Raw genomic sequence first — 12,753 nt, 5'->3', positions numbered from 1 at the left:
CTGTAATTTCACGAAATTACATTATTTTGAATGTTGTAGGAGCTGGGGTGCCATGAAATCCGCCTTTCCGTGAATGCAAAGAGCGCCTACGCGAAGCCGTTTGGGTGAAGCACTCGATGGCGTCGAACGGAGAAAATGAAAAAAGAAAGTTGAATGCGCGCGAACTGTTGGAAAACAAAACACACGCGGTTGGCAAGGCGTATAACTCGATGATTTCGCAGCACTCTGTGGCATCACCCCTATTGTATCTCACGTATCGCATAGAATCGCATGTACACCCTTGAAATTCTTTATTATTGCGCGACAGCCTCCTCTGTGTTTTCCGATCGCGCGAACATCGGCCGCACGGCGTGTCAGATAGTGGCCTTGAAGCACCGCGGAGTCACTCGATCCTGAGGGGAACAGCGTAACATAATACACTTTCGCCGATCCCACCGCCCTAAGTTGCTACAAGCTCGCTCCCACGCCTTGTACTAGCGTGGCGCAAACGAAATATCTTCGATTACAGTACAGATTGGATGGTTTCACGTCGCATTGTTTTGCGCTCATTAATAAGGCTAACTCAATCGGTGCTCGAACACCGTATCAGAAATCATGGCGTACATAAAACATGCCCTGTTTTAACTGGCACCACATAGCTGCCTTACGTCACCACAAGCGGAGTGTAAAGTTAAACTAGGACAAAGCTCCATGTTATATACCACAAATCTAGTGCTGTACAACCAATTCTCACAACGGAAGGATAGTACTAGGAATGAAAACTAGAAGAGAGGCGCGCGGAAGACACACACAAGCGCTGAAATCATTTCAGCGCTTCCGTTCACCGCGTCACAATGGACGAACAAGGGGAATTCGAAACACTCACTCACCCTTGATGTCGCTGAGTCGGAGGCGATCATGGCGATCTTCGAGGCAACAAGCCCATAAAAAGCGAGCAACACGCAGGAATATTCCAAAGATGTCACAGCGAAGCACACAAAGAACGCAGAAAACGCAGGAAGCTCTCAAGCAAACAGCGTGCACGAACTCGCCGGAATGTGCCAAGCTTCAACAGCGCAAACGCGCAATCATACATGTACACTCATATAAATACACGCTTATATTATCGTAAATTGTACGATTTGATAACAAATTTTGTAATTTCATGTTATTACTGAACAATTGTTGCGATTTACAAGGGTATGAAAGTTATTTGCTTCGCTTCTTTGATGAACTACTTTCTTTAGCGCAGTAACGCAGTGCACCGGCCGGAGCTAATGGCATGCGCGGGAAAAGGCGCCAAATTCAAACGTCGCAAACGCCATGCTAATTTGTGCGCGCACAGTTTTCGTCGTTTGGATTAAAAAAGAAAGTAATGCGTGCCGCAACCATGCGACCTGAACTATTGACCAGAAAAGTACAGAAACGTCGCTGTTTGTGCTTCTTATTTCGACGTCATGGCAAACTGCAGGCGGTCTGTCGTCCCATTCTTTAAACATTTGTGCGCGCGCTTCTGCGATGTGCGATTTGTCACCGAGAACGTATAGCAGCGCAGATTGTGCTTGGTGGCCGAGCAGATTCCCAACACATTCGCCAGCATCCCGTCTAGGTCACAGAAAACAATTTGGGCTACATGTGAAATATGAGCGCCATGTTGTACATATCGGCCAAGCTTTTCGTTTCGTTCTGTAGCGCGCTACGGGTAACATCTAAGCGAAACGCACTCTGTAAAAACGGTGTTCACTCCTTTCTCCGCCGCACCCGCCGTGGTGGCATAGTGGCTGAGGTGTTGCGCTACTAACCTGAGTGCTTGGGATCTAATGCCGGCCGCGGCGGCTGCATTTCGATGGGGCTGAAATGCAAAAACGCCCGTGTACTGTGCGTTTGGTGCAGGTTAAAGGACCCCAGATGTTCAAAATAATTATGGAGTTTCTTACTACGGTGCGGCTCATAATCAAAGCGTGGTTTTGGCACGTCAAACCCCAGACTTGAATTTTGTTAACGTTCTCCCCCACCTTGACCATATTTAACATGGAGGCATGCAATGCCGTTTCCTAACACACAGCCAGGGCACTGGCGCCTTATAATGGACGCTGATGGAAATGCAGGATGCGTCCAATCATCGGTTCTTTGTCACTGCTTGTAGGGACGTTTGTCTTCTCAAACTGCATATATATATATATATATATATATATATGCGGGGTGTTTCTGCTAACTTTAGGCCGAGTGTAAACTCTATGCCTTCTATGAAGACGCGACTAAATGCATGTTGCTCCCTTTGGTACATAGCGTGTCGCGCTATTTCTGTATTTTGCTTAATTTGCTAATTAGTCAAGGATAATTAACCAACTTCTGAAGCAAGGAAGTTAGGAAATTAAGAAATTCCAATTAGAAAGTTGCAGAGCAGTTGGCAATTAACACGTCCGCATAAACAGTTTCTGTCTTTCTATCTGTTAAGTATTAGTGTTTTTCAGCTTACTGCGGATGCTCGCGAAATACAAAAAGCACCACGTGACATGCCCGCCTGCGAGTCGTGATTGCACTGCTGCTAAGCCTTCTGCGCACAAACGAAAACATACCATTTAACCAGTGTGAACACCCGTCTGCTTATCGCCATCATGAACCGCAGCGAGGGAAGCACGTCGCTGGCGTCAATACCACAGCCAACGCCTTCGTCACTGCCCTGTCGCCTTTTAAGCGGCAACACACCCTGCTCGATGGTATGCTCGGTTGGGAGCGCTGCAAGCACGGCGCGCAAGCGGGTATGTAAAGTAATATATTTTTTTTATTTCGCGGGCATCTGCAGTAAGCTGAAAAACACTAACACTTAATAGATAGAAAGTTAGAAATTGCCTAATCTAACGTTTTACAAAGTGCTGTAGAACTTTGTAATTGCAATTTTTCGCCTAACTTTGTTCCTTCAGAATGGCTAATTTTCTTGACTAATTAACTACTTAGGAAAATACAAGAATAGCGTGACGCATACAAGAGTGAGCAACATGCATTTTGTCGCATCGTCTTTTGGTGCATCGGCATATTTTTAAACTCTGAGTAAAGTTAGCTGAAACACGTGTATATACGTAACAGGTCCACTCGGACATTTCATATTTACTTTTATCCTTTTTTTCTCCAACTCTTTTCTAGAATCTTTTAATCCCATTCCCCATCCCTATACAGAGTAGCATGCCAGCAGTTACATACGCGCCGGCAAAATTCTCTGTTTTTCCAATAAAGAGCCCTCTCTCTCTCTCTCTACGTCTATGGTTCAAGTAACTTGGAACAACACCCTGTATATCTGCAATGGTGATCAAGTGATCAGTAAAGCAACATATATGTGCAAAAGACGCACACATACATATGTGCGTGTTTTTCACATATACTTCGAAACTCAAAATTGCTCGTGACTCAATTTTATTCAACAATAAGTTAACAGCATTTAGTCAACGACTTTATTGTTGGAAACTACTCAACAATGGTTCAATACTCATTATTCAACAATATGTCAAGAGAATTTAGTCAATGACTTTATTGTTGGAAACTACTCAACATTGGCTCAATAATACTGAATACTATTCAACAATATACCAACAGAATTTAGTCAATGACTTTTTTGTTGGGAACTACTCAACAATGGCTAAATAATACTCAATACTATTCAACAATATATCAAGAAAATTTAGTCAACGACTTCATTGTTGAAAACTACTCAACAATGGCTCAATATTACTCAATAGTATTCAACAATATACCAACAGAATTTAGTCAACGACTTTTTTGTTGTGAACTGCCCAACAACTTTACTGTTGAATATTACTCTGTGGTTTCAATAAGTGTTGAGGTATTGTTGAAAGGCTATTGAGTCAACAATTCGTCAACAATATGCCAACAACATTTCAACAGTCATTTTCATAAGGGGGGCTAGCGCTCTTCCCTTCTACGCCCCGTGCAGTTAGCGTTCCGGACACTCGAACTAATGGAAAAAGTTGGTATGCGTGCTACTAGCTTGGACGCGGTAGGGGGTGGGGGGGGGGGGGGGTGTAAGAGGGAGGGAGGAGCAACTCACTTATGTCAGTGACGCATAGAAACTTGGAGAACGTGTTGATCCTTGCATGAATTCGTGGGATTTGATTGTATAAAACAGCCTCGCTGATGGCCCAGTGGCTGTGTCGGTCTGTTGCTGGGAACGAAGTCATGGGCTAGACTCCCGGCGACAGCGCCACCGCATTCCGATGGGCTCGGTATGTAAAGACATCCTTGTAATGCGCATTGGGTGCACGTTGAGAAACGCCCGGTGGTGAAGGTTTATTTATTTATTTATTTATTTATTTATTTATTTATTTATTTAATATACTCTCAAACTCAGCATCATCGTAGAGGGGAGTGGGTTACTGATCCTGAATGGTAAAAGCACGCATGTTGTACAACTGGAACGCAAGCGAAAGCAAAATGATATATAGAAGAAAAGTCAAAATAGAGCCCAAAAAGAAATATTCGCACTGTCATAAAAAGAACTAAGGAGCTAAGAGCAAAAGGCATAATTGAGGCAAGAAGACACACTGTCAAGCAGTGTGTCTAATTAAGTATAATTAATAATCAATCTTTCTGGCAAATCAGTTCAGCGGAAGCGCCGCAAGGTGAAGGAATGCTTGAAATAATAAACCAGTTGTTAGTCTGCGCTCGTGTTGTGTTCTGCCTCTCGTCCTTCGTCCGGGTTGCGCTACCCACCCGTAGGAACATGAAGGAATGTTCTTGAAATTAAATATTGTCACCCAGCGGACTTGTAGCACGTAGCTACGAAGGAAACCGATGCAGATTTTTTATGAAGAAGGCTTTGCTGCTAAAGAAAAAAAATCGTCCTGGTCGGGGGAATTCGAACGCGGGACCTACCATTTTCCTTGGCGGTCACGAATACAAAATTATAACCGCGGGTAAAAAAATCTTAGGGACAAATGGGCTAATAACCAAATTGTTGCGGTGCGATATCACGCGTTCGCCAACAGCTGTTAGGATCGGCCTGCAGCTATTTCAGCCCGCTGCACGTGTTCCGATCCAACCGGGACGGTGGTGCACTTCAGAGAACTGCAGATAACCGGCAGCCACGTGGCGAGGGGTGAGCTCAGGGGAGTTCTCGAGGGGAGGTAATTGGCGGAACCTCCCCATGCGCTTTTCGAGACACCAGACAATTTGGGAGTCACGCTATACTGTCGATGTACCTCATCTTCAACTGTAAATAACATGTAAATAAATCCTGCTCTCCTAAGTCCCGACGAAGAGTCAAGCTCCTTCCTACAGCTACGACTGCCAAATCTTACATGTGAATGGCAGCGGTGAGATCGGCCGACAGCTCGTAGATCGTCCGACAACTCTAACAAATGGTGGCAGCGGCGAGATCGTCCGACGAATCTTACACCGTCTCGAAGCGCTATAGCTTGCACGAGAGAATCGGAGTGGCAAGTTTCACTTGTGCCGCGAATGCATCTGTGGTCTAGTAGCTAGAGAATCGTCCTGTTGTGCGGAAGGATCCTGGTTCGAATCCCGCCGTGGGGCAGGTCATTCTTTTGTTGAGCGACAGCTTGTGCGAGATTCCCCGCTGCGTCTGTACGCGGCAAGACAGCACCGCAGCCAGCTCCCTCGATGTAAAGGGAAGAGGCAAAGGAAGTCTTGCTTTGAAAGTCTGCATACTCCTTGTATGCAGACTCCCTGCGTCTTCGTATCAGAAGGGAAAGATACGACTGAAATGTAGTAACCGCCCCAGAGCCGGACCCCCTATGGGTTTCGAACAGGAACGTTTCGCAATTCTCGTCTTACTCTTGGTTAGCCCTCCGCTGTTGGAGAAACGGAGAGAGGTAGAGAGAAAGAAAGAGTGAATTTCGATCTTACGAGCGACAAGGGCCGAGCTGTAGGAAGTGATCGAAGAGACGGGGAGGGGAAGAAAGGAGAACGAGAAATCGAATGAGGTACGTGCGATACCTCCCTCTTCCAAAACTGAGGCAAGTGCAGATCCTCTGACGTTTCGCTTGCAGCGTTCGGAGTCTCGGTAAAGTAAAGACGACGTGATTGGGTGTCGTTTAGCTTTTCTCCTTCTCTTTTCTATCAACTTTGTTCTTTTTTTCCAACTTGGGCCATCGTTCTGACAGGCTCCTCCTGATATAGCGTGCGAGAATTATTTGCCCTTTTCTCACGATGGTAGTCGGACGGAGAAATTTGAACTGTGTGAACGTGTCGCGCGTCGCACCGTATACGCATGCGTTTGGACAGTGAGCTTTTCTTTTCCGCAGATGTACTTTTTCAGTATATAGGACGCCATGTTAGCGGCCACACTTCAGCACGGCATTGTCTCCCCTCGAAAACTGACGTGACACCTTGTGAATGGAAGATGGACGCTGTAGCGTAATGCCGAAGAAATGGGTTGTTAAATCTCTGGTCAGCTGTTAGTATAGTCTGTGTAGCTATCGTAGTGAACGAGTTGAGGAGATTACTCCTCGTTTACTTGGCAAGCTTTTTTTTTATAAGCTTTTCTTGGTCGCCGTTTGTTGCATAAAAAGAAAGCAAACTCTCTCGATACATCAACCCGCTCCTCTACGTGCGAAAGTGGTCCATCGACGGACATAACTCGCTCTCGAACGAGCGCGCCAAACAGCGTACGCAGATTTACATTAGGATAATAAATACGCTAACACCAGTCCTGGAAAAAAAACATATTGCAGGAAATGTTCTATGTGTGACGCGCATGCACATTGAGTAATACATAATTCAATAAACGAACAGTTGCGTCGAAGCAGCAGGGCAGGAAGCTAAACTATGGAGTGCTTTTTAAACGTACCCGTTGAAGCGGACAAAAGCACGAACACCGCATCAAGGGAAAACCTAAATACTAACATCGGTACCTTGTTCACGCAGTGTTACCCAACTTTGGCTTATGATCATTCAATTTGGTTCGCTTCTTTTTTTACGCCACAAGTTAAGCAAAGTTCGTTATCGTTATTCTTTTTCTTCATTGGCTCTTTTATTCAACTGAAACAAAATTTGGGACCCAGTCAGTTTGTAGTGGAGGCGCAAAACCGCTTTGCACCAATAAACGTAAAAATGATTGGTGAGAATATATCAGTAAAGAGCAATAAATAAATCGAGCACAAGAAGACATGCGGATGATGCAGTGTCGGTGGGCTCCCACACCACAGGCATATGTCTATGTACGCTTTTCGGTATTATGTGCGCAATCTATGGAGGTTTGTATATGTGTCCGTTTGGAGCCTACGTAACTTCGCAGAGTCCACGACTGAAAGGTTCCTATGCGGTGCTGGATAGAGCCTTCTTAATTCCCTGTAGTATTGCAAGATTGCTTTGTGACAGAGATCGATGGGTGTCGGGTCCTCCACGATGTTACCATCGGCAGCTCGGCAATTAGTGATACCTCGAGCCGCCTCATCTGCATGGAGGTTCTCAGTAACACCCTCGTGTCCCGCGGCCCATGTTATTGTTTGGGTATACTTGACGTTGAGCTCTCTGCTGATTTCGGTAGTATTCGCTGTGCCCTCGCGCCGATTTTCCCCCTCTGATTGTTCCTACATGCAGCGTAAGAATCTGTAATTATTGTCCGTGGAGCGTTGCGCTCTAATCCTTCTCTTGTAGCTAAGGCAATGGCTGTCTCTCTGCTTCTACAATGGTTGCTCGGGAAATCAGATCACAGGCCGTGATTTTACTTTTACGGTTTACCGACTGCCACCATATTCTCAGTGTTGGCTCGATATGGTGAAGCATCCGTGAACCTTGCAGTGTCCAAGTACTTGGTTGTTTCATCTCTGTATTCTGCTCTAGCCTTTCTCCTTTCTGCGTGTAATGTCGGGTTCATGTTTGTGGTAGTGGTGATACCCCATACAAATATTTGATGTGGCAGGGTAGCAGCTTGGTGTTTTGATGTGCTTGTGTGCATTCTCGAAGTCCGACTCTTTCAAGAAGAGCTCCGCCAGCTGTCGTTTGCGCCAATCGACTCATCTGCGCTATGAGTTGGGCCTGAGCAAGCTCATCAAATGTATTGTGGAGGCCGAGGGGTAGAAGCTTCTCAGTTGAAGAGTTGCGTGGCAGTCTCAGGGCTGTCTTATATGCCATCCTTATTATTTGATCAGCCTTTGCTTCTTCCTCCCTATTCATGGCATGGTAAGCATGACATAACAGCCCTCACGAACTTTATAAATGACCACTGGCCAAAGGAACAATACCACAGCAATGGAAACACGCTTTGATAATCATTATCCGAAAACCAGGGAAGAAATTTACTTTAGAAAACCTTAGGCCCATCTCTCTTGCATCATGTCTAGGAAAGGTGCTCGAGAGGTTAGTAAACACTAGACTCCAACGTCATATTGAAGAAAACAACTTAGTGCCTGACACCATGTTTAGCTTCAGATCACATCTTTCAACACAGGACATCTTCCTGCTTTTACAAGAAGAAGTATTAACCAACGTCCCCAAGGAAGGAGAACGCATTGTTATGGCTGTCGACATAAAATGGGCCTTTGACAACGTAAGTCACAAAGGGATACTGGATGGACTAGCAGAGACCAACTGCGGTCAAAGGACGTACCAGTACATCCGAAGCTTACTCAACCAGAGAACAGCAGTTATCAAAGAAGGTGATGATGAATCTAAACTCATCCATCCTCCTAACAAAGGAACGCCATAGGCTGCGGTAGTCTCGCCTACACTCTTCAAGATAGCCATAATTGGACTAGCCAAAGAACTCCGAGAAATTCCCGACATCCGCCATTCCCTATACGCGGATGACATAACAATATGGATAAGCAAGGGCAACTTGGGAGAGAAGGAGAAGAAGCTTCAACGGGCAGCCTATATAATAGGACTCTATACCCAACAAAGAGGACTCCAGTGCTCGGCGGAGAAATCAGAACTTATTCGCCTCACAAAAAAAAAAAGAACGAGGAACTGACCCGAGACCCAAACTCGACGTCAGGCGGGAAGGGAAAATTATTCCCGAGAGGTCTATAAGAGTATTGGGTATGTGGCTGCAATGGAATGTCAGATGTCTCCACACTTTAAACACGATCAGATTACCGGACGCAACAGATTAACTGGACGACAGCCCGTGTGGCTCATAATCGGCCACGGATGGGGTAATAAGACACCCTTAGATTGGTGAAAAGCCTGGTTATTACAGGCTAATGTACTTCACATGAAATCGCGGAAGAAGATGTCTACGCTCATATATGCGAAAGCCAGGGCTCGGCTGCCCTGTTTCACGCTGCTGTCGCCTCTAGGCCGGATACGCGAAAACACGATACGTATCTTCAATTGCAACTCTCGTCGTCGTCGTTGTCGTTGCTGTTGCTGCCGCTGCTGTTGGTGCTGTTGGAACCTCGACAGAACTCTCGGTGCTGCGTCAACGTTTTAGTTTTTCTCGTCTTCGTTATTTTTTCTTCGCATGACCAGCACCGAATACAGAACTTAATGAGAAAAGCTGTGAATTCACGGGTGGAAACGTGTGCTGGAAAGTGGCCACAGTGGCGATGGAACTACAGTCCTCATTTCCTTCTACATAGATTATTACACCAATTTGAGTGGAACTAACTTGCAAACATGTTCCACTTAATTTAACTTACGTGGTACGAGAATTAGCGTGTAGATCAGGATTAAGACGTCCAGTCTGTGTCCGCGTAGTGTTTCCGGAACATCCTGGGCAAAATAACTTATCGGCATGGAAGCAGCGTTATCTTAGAATTTAATGCAAGCCAAAACAGGCGTCTGACCTTCACGCGTTCTTATGTGAATCGCCGCAAACGTTTTCTATTGCGTGTCCTGATCTCGGCGCTAATGACGCGAAATGAGCCATCTGGGCTGCATATATAAACAGGGACAAGGTTTTTTTTTCCGTCCGGGCCTGGAGACATGTCGAACGTAATTTACCGGTTGCGACGTATACGAAAATTTCGAAGTCTCGCTTAACTTAATGCAAGACAATTTCCCGTAATAGTTCTTTTGTTATCAGTATGGGGGAAATAATAATTGTGTACTTATATTTACCGTAACGTTGTATATAATTACGGCGTCAATGGCATTCAGTTATTTCCTGTGTGACATTTCACTAATGCATGCTCTCCAACACCTAAAGTAAGGCAAAACGGTAAAATATCGTCTGCACTTTGGGCCTCTCGTCAAGGAGAGTAAGCGTTACCGCTAGATAAATTCGACGCATCGGCCGTCAGCCGACGGTGCCTTGCACGTACACACATTTCGAGCGCATTTAAATATTCATTGAGGAACGTTTCCTCGAGCTTTGGCATCCGCGATTTGGTGTATATACGCAGTGCCGCATACGGGCTGATGGAACGGTCACGAACCTTATTCGGGGGGACCTCGAACAGCTCGCGTTCGAACTTGAGTGACAGAGAGAGAGAGAGAAAATGAAGTGAGGAAAGGCAGGGAGGTCAACCGGACGAGCGTCCGGTTTGCTATCCTGCACTGGGTGTACGGGAAGGGGGGAATAGAAATAGGAAGAGAGGGGGAGAAGCGGTACAGTATAAACGGATAGTGGTAATAAATCTGAGTGTCCGCAGGCCCATCGTACTAACAAACATGCACGAGAACTGAAGACGAGGGCATGCACCCCAGTAGTAGAAATATTACGTGTTGTCTGGCTAGTTAATCCATGCCTTTTTAACAGGGATCCAGTAAGATAGAATGGCAGACCTCTTAGTTGCAAATGGGAATATTCCCTGTTACCGTGGGCAAAATTTCGATCATCTTAAGGGCTATAACTGTGGCGCGAGACTTTCTTGAATAAAACACACTGATTATAGCTGCTACCAGGAGACATTCTAATTAAAGCCAGAGTAACTCTGAACTTGGCCGTTTACATTGTTATTTGAGTGTTGCAGCAAGGCAACATACTGTAGAAACATATTAGTGTTAAAAATAATGTCCCGACACTTAGCAGAGGCCGATTCGGAAAGTACAGAAGCTGATCAGAATGTTCAAACAAGTGAAAGCTTTCATAATTGGCACGTCCACAATCGGAGTGGCGACTTCAAGTCATAGATCGAGATAACAGAGATCACCTCGAATCGTATTTGCCGCTCAGCAACAAGTCTTCCTTTGCAAACATCCTTACCACCACAACTTAGTCTAGCATGTTGAAAGAAATGGAATAATAAATCAAGAAAAGCAAGAATACGCAGACAGAGTAGCCACCAGCTACACACCGAAAGACGACAGCTTATCTGGCACCGGTTCCCTCGTCTATAGTCCGCAGTTGCGATGAAAATGTATCGTGGGTCACATAGGCTGCACAAAAAAAATTTCTTGCCAGAGGCGCCAACGTCATTCCATTTTCGGAGCACAGGAAAAAAAACAAGCAAAGTGCTCAAAGCCTCACTTACTCCTGATGCCAATTCAGGGGTCAATGTTGAAAAATTTTTCGGGGAACCCATCGGTCATCTGTAATCCATCACCCTACTTTAACGGAGTGCGGAGCACTTGCGAAGTTTCAAAATAAAGATGTGGCAGTCATAAAATGATGAACATCGAAAGCGCCTCATTCTGATTTCCTTTCTTTTCTTTTGTACACGAAATCGCTTTTGTTTCACCTGGTGATCTATGCGGTAAGTACAGAAAGGGTTGGACTGTAAGAAGAAAGATGGTGTGTAAGTTATGACAAATAAATGATCCCAGCCGTGAGAGAAAATTCAAGTCGCTGTGGAATTCTGGCACGGAAGTATCGGCGAAGAGCTTTTGCTGCTGAAAAATGACCGCAGTGGTGGACGCCAATTAAATGCTCGAGCCGTTGAACACGTTGGCCTATTTGGTGCAAGAAGCGTTAATTTCGAAGCCATTTCAGCTCTTTTCTTGTCACGTTCCCATTTGAATCGGCACAGTTCTGGTTATCCACGTACACGTCTTTTTCTTTACTTTTCACTCCTTTCTTTTGTTGTTTATAGCTTCTAAACGTGATTTATTAAAGCGCACTTACTTCGTTTTTCTTCTTCGACACTAAATTGAGTGCAGATGTCAGTTGACACGAGCCGGTTACATTGCGCGAATATGAACTTCCACATGGTCCCCTTTCTCTTGTATAGATTAGTAAACAGGACGCCCGCCTGTTTGACCTCTCTACTTTTCCTTTCTTTAGTCGTCATCCTCCGCTTCCTCCACGTGACAATTTCCTCGCGCGCATGTGTTCAGAAAACATTCTAACACACACACACACACACACACACACACACACACACACACACACACACACACACACACACACACACACACACACACACACACACACACACACACACACACACACACACACACACACACACACACACACACACACACACACACACACACACACACACACACACACACACACACACACACACACACACACACACACACACACACACACACACACACACACACACACACACACACACACACACACACACACACACACACACACACACACACACACACACGCACGCACGCACGCACACACACACACGCACGCACGCACGCACGCACACAAATATATATCTTTAATTCAAATAAAAGTTTTGTAGGTCCGGTGCATAGGTGGTTGGAGAAACGAAGACGCACACTTACGAAAATTGCATGTTTAATGGTTTAACGTTTCATGGCACGGCCTGCGTGATGGAGGCCGTGCCAAGGCCGCGACGTTAATTCAACCAGTAAACATGCAATTTTCGTAAGTGTGCCCCCTTCGTTTCTTCATCTAACTCTCTCTCTCTCTCTATCTCTCTCTCTCTC

At 45.4% G+C, this 12,753-nt stretch overlaps 1 protein-coding gene across 1 annotated transcript in view; it reads left to right on the top strand.

Annotated features, from left to right (window-relative positions):
- LOC126537632 (adenylate cyclase type 8-like) overlaps positions 1–12,753 on the top strand; it is a 618,168-nt gene that overhangs the window by 152,514 nt on the left and 452,901 nt on the right. The window lies entirely within an intron of this gene.

Source organism: Dermacentor andersoni, chromosome 4 (assembly GCF_023375885.2).
Source record: "Dermacentor andersoni chromosome 4, qqDerAnde1_hic_scaffold, whole genome shotgun sequence".
Lineage (NCBI taxonomy): Eukaryota > Metazoa > Arthropoda > Arachnida > Ixodida > Ixodidae > Dermacentor > Dermacentor andersoni.
Note: the sequence above shows the minus strand (reverse complement) of the source record. Positions and strands in the feature narration are given on the sequence as shown.